General features: G+C 41.3%; 1 protein-coding gene across 1 annotated transcript in view; it reads right to left on the bottom strand.

Moving 5' to 3' along the window:
* Positions 1-9,992, bottom strand: part of NLGN1 (neuroligin 1) — a 401,425-nt gene extending 391,433 nt beyond the window's left edge. Inside the window, exon 1 of the mRNA XM_063339111.1 lies at positions 9,677-9,992. The gene's annotated coding sequence lies outside the window, so the exon portion shown is untranslated. The remainder of the gene's footprint in view (positions 1-9,676) is intronic.
* Between the last annotated feature and the right edge of the window lie 2,241 nt (positions 9,993-12,233).

The raw sequence follows: 12,233 nt of genomic DNA, 5'->3' as shown, positions 1-12,233 counted from the left end.
GCCAGAGGCTACTTCTGTGACCCTGGACAACTTGCAGAAGCAGTTAAGCAAATGCTTAAGTCATCTTTTGTTCGAAGGGCAATATTTCCTTTCTCTCCTCTTTTGTCCGTCCTAGCACGTAGATTACAAATGCTTTACACCAGTGCCCGGGTGGTGCTTTGGCAGGAGTGTTATTCTTTGGGTTTGGGTTTTTTTTTTACTATGGTTAAATACAGCATCCTGCACAGCTCAGCCCTGATTGCACTTTGCAACCTATGAACTTCCCCGCCGCGCAACTACTTAAATAATTATACTTTACAGATGAAGTTCAGAAATCGTTGTATCACACATATTTCAGTTCTTAGCAATCTAAGAGAATATACATTAATGCCATATAAAATACAGGACTACTACTAGAAAAAATGAAAAGTGGGGGTGGTAGTTGAGGAAAAGAAATATTAGCCTTATCTATATTCCTACCAGGTATCACACCGTACCAAGTAAGAATACAAATGTAAGGGTCCATTGTGCAAATATAAAATGTATTTACACTATTATAGCAAATAGAGGATCCAAAGTTACAGTTGTAATTGAAGATCATAATTTATTTTTATAATGCCTTCTTTGTAAACTGCAAAATATTTTGATGACAACAATCTAGAAAGAAAAATGGCTAGATTAGAATTTAAATGTAACTAATTGAGAGTAGTCAATGTTAAAAAAATGTCAGATTTGGCCAACACACCAAACATGCTTCAACTTTAAAATACTATTTTTCATGTGCGGACATTTTTTGACAGGTTATCATCTTTTTTCCTGCCATTTTGTCCCCTTCTGTTGGTTCTTTCCAGCCTTTGAGCCAAGACTTGGGCAAGCGGCTCCCTCTGGTGCTGACACCAACACTGCTCTCTAGGTTTCACAGATCTTGCTCTCTGTATTTCAGTTTAGAACCCGGTTATGGAAACTCGGCATTGTGCAGGACTGGCTTTGTTAGTCTGTAAAATATATTCTTTTCAATCCTATGGTTTAGTTAAGCAGTTAGAGAGTGAGCTCTGAAAGCACCTCACTACTCAATATGGTGTCATCACACGGCATCTTATTCACAGATAACCAAAGATGAGATAAGACTTGTTGCTAGCATTTACACATTCCCCCCTTTCCCCCCACTTTAAGAATCATCTTGCATTCTTGAAATACCAAATATTTTCTGAATTAATGAATCAATGCAAAATGGCAGCTCAAGTATATTATCAGCCGAACCTCAAGTAGCTTACTTCACCAATGCCAGGCACGACTTTTTTTGTTAAGATTACACATCCTTGGTGTTGACGTATTTTTCAGTTGTACTAGAAGTTTCACTCTCTGCTTTCTGAAATGAAACCGCTCTAATACCATAATTACTACCAGTCTGAATTTCTGACGGGTTACCTGATCTCATATAAATATTAGAGTAGGAGAAGAGGTGCAACAGTTGGCATCACAGACGTTTTCATCACAGTTCTAAGGTCTGTCACAATTTTCATTACATTCTCCTAATTATTCAAAACTACTTTTTAAAATGTGCAAAGTTGTTGCATATAAATTTCTTCCTAGGAAGTTATAATTCTCAGGGAAATATGTTTACATCTAAGGAGAAAATTAAATTTTAAATACTTTGTTATAATGTATTAGAAATGTAACTGGGCTCCAACTTTTCGTCACAAATGCTGATTTCTTTCATGAATACCATCTGAGTTTATATTAAGCATTTTACTTTCCTTTTTTTTTTTTTCCGGTAGAGAAAGACTTAATCATTTTATGTATGGCCAGGCCCATATATGTAGTGATGCTTTGTTATTTTGTAAGAAACATACTTGAAAACAATTAAATACTGACATTTTACAAAAGCTGAACAGTGTCCATCGGGGTCAAACAAGATTTTCCCATGTGAAACCCTCTTCATTTTCAAAGGCCGTTACAAAGAGAAGGCTCAAAAGAACAGGATCATTCATGGCACTGCCGGTCTCCAGACCAAGAATGGATGGCAGATGAAGACCTATGGCTCCCTCATTAATAGGAGGTTTAATATTTTCTTGCTTCATCTGCCAGAGCCTTTATACAATTCTCATAACTTTTGAACTATGCAGTGTTATACATAACGATCTGAAGAGGCAGCACTGTATTTTTTCCATCTGCAGTGAGCTTTCCAAGCATTCATTAATCCTCACAGCATCTCAGGGTAGTAGTTCAATTTATGGATGGGAAAACAAAATAGATTGAGTACTGGAATATATTTTAATGTAAGTGCCAAGGAAAGGCATGAGATTTAAAGTGCCCACAGTGTTTCTTTCTTGTGGACATGTGGCAGCTTAGACCTTAGACATGGGTATGCTGGAAAAAATCTGGCCCAGCGGAATTGTTGCATCGCAGCCCCAGCAGCTGAGTGAAGAGCGAGTATGGGAAAAGCAAAGACCAAACTGTCACATTGGTTCTCCTCTCTCATTGTGCCCCAGTGAATGACAACGAGCCATGACACAATTCTTATGAACTTGGTAAGGTGGTGGGGGAAAAAAAAGTAAATCTCTCTGTTATGACAACGGGGACAAGAACTAAGGCAATGCAAAATGTTGCTAAACTTTAAAAAAGGAAAGCTGTGGCACCCTTTTAAGGGCTTCTACATCATTAAGATTCCAAATGCTACAAGATTAATGTATAGGTAGTGATCTTACTCCAGCAAACTTACTAAAATACAAAAAGTTAAGAGTCAAGTTTGACCTCAGCAATAATCAGCAAAACCGTCAGAGTTGCAAGAGTACAAAATGGTGGATGTGAATGAAGAGCAATGAAATCATCAGGTTTTGCATTTTCTAAAAGTTGCTCTGTTCTTAAACGTTAGTTACAGCAATGGTTCCAAAACAATAGAAAATCACTTTTTCTTTAATGGCCACGTTAAAGTCATGCTTACAGTTCAGTTTTGTTCAACCTTTGCTTAGACTTTCACTTGCCAAACGGTACGTGTCGCTACATAGGCTAAAACATGTGAAGTATAGGCTAAAAGTCAATCTACGCTTTTATATTTGGAATTTTTTAAAAACAAGCAAATGAAACAGCAGGGGAAAAGCCATGTTAACTATGCATCTTTCATTAATTCATTATAGGTGCGAAAGTTGACTAAGTCACTGTCCGATTAAAAGAAACACTATTTCTTCATATACGCTAGCTGCATATACATTTGTTGTACGTATTAACTCCAGTAACATTGCTGCAATCGCTAGGGATTTACACTGAAGTTTGAATCAGACCCCACGTGATTTATTTTGTCCATTTGCGCTATCACGTAGCATAGTGCATATGTCTATATCTATATACATGTGAGTATTTTTCAACTGAGTCTACCGAAGATGAGAAGAGTTCTCAAATGGCTTGATGATCTTCTTTTAAAAAGGACCTCCAAACGTCTGTTTCACTGAGCACATTGAATTTATTTTTCTGACCACTCTACCTTCACATTGTATTTTAGTTCTTCCGCAATTTATGGTACTTTCACATGTTGTGAACACACGAACTCAGCGCAACTGTGGTAAATCACGCGATAAGAACTCAAAGTAGAGTGAAGCCTAAATTCCTTGGGACACAAAATGTATTTATTTATTTGTACAGTGCCTTGCACAAGCAGGTGATGATTTTGGCTGAACCTTCTGGTTGCCCAAGGAATACAAACAATTAATGAAACCTCAGCACTCAGCTCGTCTAGAACTTATAACATCTGATTTTAATTTTACTGCAATATAAATTGCTACCTGGCCATGTCTTTCAGTAAAACTTCATCTGCTTTTAATTTTAATTGTCCAACAAATATGCTTAATTGGAGACACTCCCAATTTTTCCGCATTCAGGAGTTCGAGGATTTTTTTTAATCAAGTCAAATTATCTCAGCTGGAGGTGAAGCTTTATTGAAAATAATAGATAACAAATAGAACAAAAGAAAAGGCAGGAGTGAAAAATAAATACCTTTAAGTATATTGCTACTTTCTTAAAAATGACCTTTCACCATATTGAGTGTTGGTAAATAACTATATGAACATCAACAAAATTTCTACTTCAAATTTCTGTTTCAAAATTCAGAACTTCTGAGCCGTTTTCTGACAACTGGGATGGAAAGTCTCCCACCCACTTCAGAGGAACAATACACTCTCCACCTTTTCCTTCCTCTGAATAACAAAGTTCCTCTCAATAGGAAACAGATCAAATCCTAAATAAATAAATAAGCACATCTGGTATTTATTTATCCCAGTCCTTGGGAATTTTATGCTAATTGCAGTTCTGTTACTGAGGCTCTGGAAAACATCTTATGGTTGGGTTTATATTACTTTACTGAAGTGCACAAATAGAAATGCTGTATTTCCCAGTGTTTCTCCCCTCTTTATAGTATGTGAAGTTAGCGCTCTCGTTGTATATGGAAGTTGGTAAGCTGATTAACCATATTGCTGATCAATTCCTTCTACTTTTGTCTTGCGTAATACAAACTCACATCATGAAGTCCTGTGTTCTCAGCTCACCAGCAATAACGAAGGCAACTAAAAAGTAGAATCTCAGTTCTCCACTGTCTTAGACCTGTTGTAAACTAGTGCAACTCCCCTGAAAAGGACAAAATCAGCTGGACTTTGGACTGCATTTTCACAGAGGCATTTCAGGATTGAACCTGGCTCCTTGTTTGCAACACAGCTTGGCATTTATTATGCTCCGTTAGTAGCAATTTATCATCACTAAATTCAATATGTCATTTTTTGTGATACATGTCTTCTTTCTAGCTTCATCCTTCCTACTTTCAGTCCCCGCATCTTCCCCATGTTCCCTTTCCTACTGTGCAGGTGGCTTGTCTGGTCTCTTCCTCCACACAGAAAAAGGATCTGAAAACTTCCCCCAAAACACAGTCCGTCTCCTGAATCACAGTGCTTTTTTCTGGGCTGGGGAAAAAGGGCATGGTCAAGGATTTGTTCCAAAGTCTTCACATTGATAAAACTACTACAAAACTTCATTTTGGAAATATACCTTGAGGTAGATGCATACTTAAAACCAAAAAAGGCTTCAAATCATTATTTTTTTCCTGGCTTTTTGCAAAAAGTTCTCCAGCACACAAGACTCATGCACAGGTGTTGCCATTTCTTAGAAAGTTGTAGAAATCAACCTAACGTCTGGTATCACAATAATATGGTCATTTCCATAACTAAAACTGGTCTCTTGTGAAATCTTAATCCTATTTATGACAAAACTATAGTCTTAACCATTCGGATACGCAGCAAATTTCTGGCAATTACTCCTCTCTGTCCCATGGACCTCCACAGCCAAGTGTTCAGACTTGAAGCCTGGGCCACCAATATATGGGGCCAAGGAGAAATCTCTTGAGCTGTCAGCAGCTCATACCCTGTGCACTGAAAAGCTATGAAATGAGCGAGACGTCTAGTTTACCAACTTTCTACGTGAGGAAATACATGACCTAGGAAATACATGACCTATACAAGGTTGCACTTTTAGTCTGGTCTTCGAAAGCAGTGAGATCTGCGCAACCATACTTTTTGTGCACTTAATTGCACTTTGTGCAATTTTTTAATCAGTTGGCAATTTCAGTCCAACCTATCTTCAGAGCAGGCAGATTTGTTGAAAATAAGTGAGAAAACAGACACGAGAAACTGCAAGACTCTGAAAAATTCTTTCAACCTCAGCAGAAAAAAAGAAAAACTGAAATACATTACCAGGAACAAGAAACATGAATGAGAGAAAGAGCTCTCCACCAGTGTTTCAACTGAGGAAGAATTTCACTCTACAAGACCGAAATCTTTCGGGAAAGCACCTTTCATTAGTTTTGGCATTTCTAAACGAATATGAATGCCTTTTTAAATGGTCGCAACTTCAGCGTACTTTATTGAGCTCATCCTGCTGACTGTGATGAGATCGTAAGAGTGTAAAAGTAACACTGAACCTCCTGCTCTCGCATCCTAGGGGGAGATGGAGGTGCACATCACAGTGTGGATCCCACAGCCAGCAGGACATCTGGCTTGAAGGGTCTGACAGTGGGCAGGTCCTGCTGCTCCGTATAGCAGAGGGCTTATCACCTGGAGGTCTTCTGCTGAGACCAGACAGGTGGACCCAGCATCCTCCTAGGCAATAAATGAGCAATACGTTTGACATCATCTACCATTTACGGAATTTGTAATGAGATGCGTAATAAAAGTAGGTAAAGGTTGTTATTCGCACCTCTCTCTTTCAGTTAAACTTATTTCTGCCAGGTATCAATCATTTTGTTTCTTTAAGTATTCACTTACTTTCTTCCTCAGGAACATTTGCAACTCTAGCAGAAGTTTCATACCCATCTAGTGGCAACAGCCTGGAACTGAGCAACAGAAGCCACAGGTCTGCTATCTGCACTTGCTATTGAATCACTGCACTATCTCAGATTAGTCACCTGCTTCAGGTATTTTTCCAATCAGTAAAAATTAGGATGTTGATAAGCTGCTCACTACTGAAAAGCACTATGAGATTGCAAATAAAAGCTGAAGTGGGATCAAACAGTAGTACTAGTAACTGTATGAACTTAGGTACAATAAATTAATTTCTTCGGTGCCTGGAAGACTGTATCTCTGTTCTTCCATTGCAAAAGTTATTGACTCTCATCCTGTGTATTAAAATATGAGAGTCCTGTAATACTATTTACCATCTTAAAACAAAACAAAAAACAAACAAACAAAAAACCCCAAAACCAACAAACTCCCCAAGCTAATTTAACAGGGAGAACTAAATAGGAAATGCATCGTACCTCTACCAGAAATTATAGTTCAACATTTAATTTGCCATACACCTCAATCAGCAGTATTCTCTATCCAGTCATCAATCCCTATGTTGACCCATGAACTCGAGCATTTGCTTGCAACTCGCTGCCGCTTAAGGAATTATCACTATTATAGCGTATGGGGACACCCATGTTCAAATAGGAAAGTAAACAAATAAACAAAGAGTTTATTCAAGCAATGACCTGTCAACTCAAGAATTAGATTATGCTCAAACGCATGCATGATATAAAAGATAATGAAGAGTAAAAAGGGATATAGACAACCGTTCTAGTAGGTCACCAATTCAGTTTTCTGAATGGTCTTGACTTTCAGAGGAAAGGCATTTTAAAAGCTCAAATCCAAGTCTGTCCTCACTGAGTAACTCTTCTTTGGCAAAGAGGGAATGACGGTGATGCAACAGGAAACACTCTTTGACCCTTTCCAGTTTACGGACATAAACAGTAAACTTTCTAACGCTGACAAAATTAACTTTAAATAAATAATATTGGCATCAAATTTACCATCTAAATTGTCTGATTGCATGGTCAGAAGTTCTCACTGAAAGCATCTTTATATATAGATTTATGAAGTCTATGGAAATTTTTGCTTTAATAAGGATAGCCGGGCTGAACTCAGCATCTCTGAGATATTTCACACTAATAAAACACTCTATTCAGAGGGGCTCAGAGAAAGCACTAAAATCTACATACGTTTCATGAAATAACTGCTTAGATTTAGGTTCCATTAACCTTACTCAAATGCCTACTCACAAGGAGTTCAATCTTACCAGATTCTGCATGTGAGGATGTTCCAAAAAAAAAAAAAAAAAAAGAGGGGGGAGCAATTTTTGAGGGACTCGACATATCTATATAATTTTATTATATTTGGCAACTATCGCTTGAATTAATCATATGGTGAACTGAACCTGCACCTGTTCAATTGCTGATTAATGTTTTTGCACAGTGAATGGTTTATCGGCAGCATTAAACGGAGCTCCAACTGAACACATAGTGAGCTACGCAAATGATATACAAACATCTAGATATATGTTACATCAGCAGTTGCAGATCATGTTAAAGATTGTCAAAGGCAGTGGAAAGAAAACTCAAGTAAACGTAAGCCCTGTAGGTTAACAATTCTCTTAAAACAGTCAAACTTGATTCCTTTCCTCATAGCACGTTTCCCTCCATAAGGACAGCAGCATTATTTTATTCCAGCCCTCTCAGTACATCCTGACGGTAAATAATGGATCAAAAAATACAGTCATGAATACAGAAGAAGGTGGAAATAAAGCAACAGAAAAGGACAACATGAAAGAGGAGCTTTCCTCACAGCACTGCAGGAACACTGCTATGTTCTGCTGAAGGACTGAACTCCACAGCTCCTGCTTATTTTTAAGAGAATTTAAAAAGCTAATGATAGAATCATCAAGATTACAAAAAAAAAAAAATAATAGAAAACAACCCCGTTTGGCTCATCTTTTAATCAAAATATGTAATCAGAGGGCCTAAGTGATGATTACCTCCTGCTTTCAACCTAAGTCAAGGAAGCAGCCCATTAAATGGGTTTTCACTCTTTTCGGTGCCACTTCTATGTGGCACGTCACCAGACGTGTACGTTCACGCTTCACGATCATCTGGTCCCTCCCAATATTTCGAGAGGACAGTGGTCATCTACAGCCAAGGCATGCCGGAGGAGTTCAGTAAACATGGGACCCATATCAAGAAAGCCACTTTTTTAGTAATGGCACCTCTATTACCACAAACATGTTCACAACTGTTAGTGCAATTAATTATCGGGACGAGGAGATACGCAGCAAAAGACTCAAAATTGCCTTTACTGGAACACAATTCATTTAGATGACTTATGGATTTCTTTATTATTAGCGTCACAAGAGCTTTTTCAAAACAAGAGAAATCATTAAATCCCATAAAGCACAGGCTATCGCCGCAGTTAGCTGGTAATTGATATCCTCACTCGTGCCATTTATATCCCTAAATGGAGCTGATAAAACAAAAATTAGTAAAGCATGCTGATGGGGAGCAAGAGCCTGCGCCATCCCAGAAGGAAGCAAGGGTACCCCTTTCCCTCCTTCCCTTCTCTCCAGCCTCCCAGAAGGAATTCCCCCCACCCCCCCGCACGCCACAGCCCCCAGAAGCGTTTGAAATTCAGCGCAGGTGCTTCCCTAGCCTCCCCGGCGGGGGCGGCCGGAGCTCGGCTCACCTTCCTCCCCCTCCAAAGAGCCCAAGGAGGAGGGGGGGGGACACAGAAACTTTGAGAAGGATGAGGGGGGCCGAGGGTCCCAACACACGCCCCCCCGCCGCGTCCCCGCACAGCTGGACCTCGCTACGGCCCAGAAATCAGTCTCAGCCCCGGGGAACCACTGCGGGGGGGTGGGGGGGAGGTTAGGGTAGTAATTCGCTTTTAGAGGGCCAACCTGACTGCTACGCCCCCCCCCCCCCCCCCCAACCTCTGCCCAGTTAAAATTCCCCCCAGGGGAAAACTACTTCTCTCTCCTTTTTAAATGCAAATTAAAAAAAAAAGGTTTTGTGTTGCAGTTTTCTATGGGGTTTTTCAGGAATCCTGCTGGGTGGAGAAAGTGCAAGATAAGAAATCATTTTAAACAGCGGGATTGGGGGGTTTTAAACAGTTACCAAATAAGAGCCAAAACCTGTGCACAGCAAAGAAACTCCCAAATACAGAGCAGGCAGGGAGAAGGAATGTATATTTTGGTGATGAAAAGCAAGCAGGCGTATTAGGAGAGACTCAGAAGGACGGGAGAACAGCACGAAAATGCAAATAAATCAGCCCAGATTCTACCAAAAAAAAGAGAAGCTGCTGATAACCCTGAGCAAACGCTGCTGCCTCAAAGATGGAAATAGCTCCCTTACCTTATTACTAATCCTCGCTTGCACCTGCTCTGCAATCATAAATACTTCGAGGTGCTTAATATGAAGCTAAATTGATGGTTGAATTTAAGAATTTCTTCATACGCCTCTTTTACAGATTCAAAAGGAGATTTTTAGGATCGTCCTCCTCAGTATCCATTAGCTTCCCAAAGAATTCCAATTTTCTTGACAAAAAGAAAGAGGCAAAAAAAATACGGTGTGTCTATATACAAACGGGCACGGTAATAGATCCAAAAAACAGGGAGTGGGGGAATCTGAGAGGTGTCACTACAAACTTGGCAAGCAAAACGTATCCTCAGCAGGAAGGAGAGAGAGAGAAAGGGAAGGGGGGGGGGGGGGGGGGAGAAAAGCTGCAAAATACAAAATTCCCAGGGAGATTTTGAAGAAAAAAAAAAAAAAAAGAAGAAGAAAAGCAGAGAGGAGAGACGTATGAAGAGAGCACAAATGGGCTGGCGGGATCTTTCCCAGCCATCCATCCGTCAGCAGAGGCAGCGGCCGCCTCCCGCCCCGCCGCTGCGGGGGAGCCGCTGGGCACCGCGCCCGCCCCGCACCCGCGGGCGGGGACCCGCAGGCAGGGACAGGGACACGGACACCCGCCCGTGCACACACACACACACTGAGCCGGTGCCGTGGCACCCCCCGGTGTGCGTACGTCAGAGGTGACGCTCAGCCCAGCCGGGGATGCTGGAGCCGCCGCAGCCCCCGCCCGCGGCAAGTTCCCCCTTCCCCGATCTCCCCCGCCCTCCGGGGCTTTAAGGGACGCGGGGGTGCCCTCCTCTCCCTGCCCCGCCGCGCACAGAGCCGGGGCTGCGTCCTGTCTATTCCCCACGCTGTCCCCTTCCGCCTCCCAATCTTCCCAAGCCCCCCCAAGTTTCCCAGTTGCAAGACGGCTGGCTGAGGGAAGGGAGAGAGGCTGCGCTCCCAGGAGGTGGGACCCCAGAGAAAGGCCAGGGGTGCAAACACTCCTCAGGCTCCTCTTCCCCGCAGGGCTGCCAGCCCTGGCTCAGTGGGTGCACTTCCAACACCCGGCACATCACCCCGCGACACGTCAGGTCGGCTCAACAGGCCCCGGGGGCAGGCACATCACCTCCCCTCTCTCACTTCCACTCTCCCTTTTGCCCTGACCTGGTACACATTTCATCTGAGACTTTCCAAGACCTTTAATTATTCTATTAATGTACACCCATAAATCTTCCAGAGCAGCATTTCATTAGGCAAACATCAATATACGGTACACAGATGTAAACAGAGGCACTGAGGGCTAGATAGGTGGCAAATTACACACTGAAGCCATAACAAAAGCTAAACCAGAATTGTTCAAGTCTTTTTTTTCCAGACCTTTTCTAGGGAAGTTATTCTATGATATTTTTATTAAAAAAGAAAAAAAAAAAAAAAGATTCCATGGGAACAACCTGTGCCAGTAGATTACCAGGTTACTAGAGCAAGCCCCCGTTTACACCACCATAACAAGTCTCTCCTCTGAGTCCTTAACAGCTTAGTGTTGGAAAACATAATAAAAAAAATCCACAACGCTCTTTGCTAGTGTTCCATTGTCACATCATTTAGGTATTTAAACGAATGAAAAGCGTGTTTTTTGTTGTTCTCCTTAAACAGAAAACAGCACCCCAAGTGGATGAGACAAAATATGGGTCCATGCAACTAGGGCAGAAAAAGACCAAGGAAAACAGACCTCCTGGCTCACTCTTGGGTGATCACACCTGTACGGTGCAGGTCGCGGGACTTATAACGTGTTTTATCCCTCATAAGGTGCTTGGGAAGAGGCAATGTGCAAGTAGATGGATGTGGATGAACTTCCAAGGGAAGTATGAGGTACAAAGCAGGTCTTGAACATGGGTACAGAGAAGGCAGAGACAAGGAGATGAGGCAGCAAAGGTCTTCCTAGGTAAAGTGGAAGAGTGGGAAGAGAACAGAGAGGCTGGGAATAAACTCTTTAGGACTTCCTCAAATGGAAAATAGGTCCCTGGTGCAGGACTATTTCACACGCTGTTTTCCAGTGAGGAAATGAAAAAAAACATCCCAGCAATTGGGTATCTTCTGGTTGAATTTTGAGTCTTATTGTAGGACTGAAGGTGAAGGGCATTAAACTCTCACAACACTTTTTCCTCTGACAAAATTAATAATAATAAAAAAAAAGAAGAATCAGGGATTAGTGTAAGGCTGAGCCCAGGAAAGATTCTTCACAATTCTTGTATCAGACAGACGTGTTTACGGTAGAAGCAAAACACCACTCCTGAGAAACTGGTACAAGTGGAAGAACAGTTTTATTCCTTAATGACAGTGTTGGATGCAGAGCAATCTGGAAATCCTGTAGAGATTCCAAAGACAGCACCTGTTTGTAAAACATGATGCATTTTTAAAGTCCTCAAGTCAGCGTGACTAACAGGGTTCCAACCCAGAATGCTTCTCCCAAAACTGTGAAGTTCAGTGCACGAAGATATTGGGTTTGTTTCAGTTTTCAAATCAAACAAAACCTTGACTTATCCTCTGGAGCAACGTATGTGACTCTGGAATACGCAAT

The sequence above is a fragment of the Chroicocephalus ridibundus genome, chromosome 6, assembly GCF_963924245.1.
Source record: "Chroicocephalus ridibundus chromosome 6, bChrRid1.1, whole genome shotgun sequence".
NCBI classification, from domain to species: Eukaryota; Metazoa; Chordata; class Aves; order Charadriiformes; family Laridae; genus Chroicocephalus; species Chroicocephalus ridibundus.
This window is presented reverse-complemented; position numbering and strand designations above follow the sequence as displayed.